Below are 2,336 nucleotides of genomic sequence, written 5' to 3' on the forward strand. Positions count from 1 at the left end.
ATTCTGAGTAAATTGTGTTTTCAAGGAGTGAGTTTTTTTTTTTTTTGAAAGCCATCAGTAAAAACTACTGGAGAGAGGATACCTTATTTAGCAAATGGTGCTGGGAAACCTGGCTACCACATGGAGAAAAATGAAATAGGACCACTACCTGTCGCCATATACAAAAATAAACTCTAAATGGACCATAGACCTAAATATAAAACCTCGAACTATAAAAATCTTAGAAGAAAACACAGGAGACACCCTTATACACACTGGAGTAGGCAACCAATTATTGATCAAATCCCCAAAAACATATACCATAAAGGATAAGATAGACACGTGGGGCCTTATCAAACTGAAAAGCTTTTGCACAGTAATATAAACCACCAAGAGAACAGGGAGACAACCCACAGAATGGGAAAAAATATTTGCTAATTGTACATCTGACAAATGCCTTACATACAGGATCTGCAAGGAACTCAAATGAACCAAAAGGAAAAAAACAAACAACCCTAGAGGAACACAAATTGATCTACAAAAAAGACACCTGCACACACACGTTTATTGCCACACTAATCACAATAGCAAAAACGTGGAGACAACCCCACTGCCCATCGAAAGTAGACTGTATAAAGAAAATGTGGTACATATACATAATGGAATATTACATAGCCATAAAGAAGGACAAAATCATGAACTTCTCAGCAAATTGGATGGAGTTGGAGACAATTGTTCTTAATGACTTATCACAGAAACAAAGAACAAAATACTACATGTTCTCACTTATAAGTGGGACATGAACATTAACTACAATAACACAAGGAAGAGATCAGCAGTTGCAGGACACTGCCAGGGGATGGGGGAAGGGGGAGGAGAGGGCATAACAACACAAAGGTACCTGATCCTAAACCAGGGGAAGTGAGGACTAGTTGGAGACCCAAATTTCAACTGCACATGCATTACTTATGTACCTAATCCTGATTTGTACCCCACACCTTTTTAATAAAACAAAATAATAAATAAATAAATACACTAACTAACTCCCTGATTCCATGGTATCAGATTAGGCACCCATTTCTCCCAGGCTGCTGTCTCCTGTCTCTGACTGACCCTGAGGGAGAGAGCAGCCAGTCTGGGTCTGTTAGGCTGGAACACAACGTGTGATTCTGGGACATTCCAGTAAGCACCTGAGTCTGAAGTTTCCAGGGTCACTGGCCCAAGTGTGACCTGATGAGACTGGTGACCCAAGTCTCTTGTACTGGCTTTTAAAGTAAAGAGACTAGAATGAAAGATACTTTCACATGGACATTGTAAAAATCATCTTTTTGACTGATCATGAAGGCTCACACCTGTAATCCTGACACTTTGGGAGGCCAAGGCAGGAGAATTGCTTCAGACCAGGAATTTGAGACCAACCTGAGCAACACAGTGAGATCCTGACTCTACAAAAGAATAAAAATTAGCTCAGTGTGATGGTATGTGCCTCTAGTCCCAGCTACTTGGGAGGCTGAGGTGGGAAGATCGCTTGAACCTAGGAGTTCCAGGTTGTAGTGAGCTATGATTACTGAAAGAAGTTTGGCACCAGTAACGACTCCACACCTGGTCTGAACCAAGAGATTTATTAAAGGGGCAGTTACACGAAGGGACTGTAACCGAGGAAGGGTAAGAGAGAGAGAGAGAAAGAGAGAGACCGAGAGAGAGAGAGTAAGAGAGTGGCGGGGACAGAGAAAAAGCAAGAGAGAGAGAGCTATGCAGGGAGAGGGATATATTTATGAACCTTGCAGGGGCTGGCCAGTGCTGGGCTTGAGTCTTATTGGAGGAGACTATGAGGTAGCATTTCTATAGGGAGAGGTTGTTTGAGCACAGGTTTAAGTTTCGCATGGGCAGGAAAAGCAGGAGCTTAGGGCCTTTGTTGTCTTTGTTTGGTTCCATATAGTGTTAGCGCCATCTTGGGAGACGCCCTTCTGACTGTTCCCTGTGCCTTTCAGTTACACCACTGCATGCCAGCGGGGCAACAGAGTGATTTTTCTGCCTCAGCCTTCCAAGTAGCCGGAACTACAGGCATGAGCCACCACGCCCAGCTAATTTTTTGATTTATTGTAGAGATGAGTTCTCACCAAGTTGCCCAGGCTGGTCTCGAACCCATGGACTCAGGTAATTCTCTCACTTCGGCCTCCCAAAGTGCTGGTATTATAGGCATGAGCCACTGCACCTGGCCTAGACCTTGACTCTAATAACATATGAAAATAAGTATAAAATAAAAATAATCTTTCTAGCTGGGCTCGGTGGCTCAGCCTGTAATCCTGCGCTTTGGGAGGCTGAGGTGAGTGGATTGCCTGAGCCCGTGGGTTTGA

The sequence above is a fragment of the Carlito syrichta genome, unplaced genomic scaffold (assembly GCF_000164805.1).
Source record: "Carlito syrichta isolate Samal-C Ts95f unplaced genomic scaffold, Tarsius_syrichta-2.0.1 Scaffold316380, whole genome shotgun sequence".
NCBI classification, from domain to species: domain Eukaryota; kingdom Metazoa; phylum Chordata; class Mammalia; order Primates; family Tarsiidae; genus Carlito; species Carlito syrichta.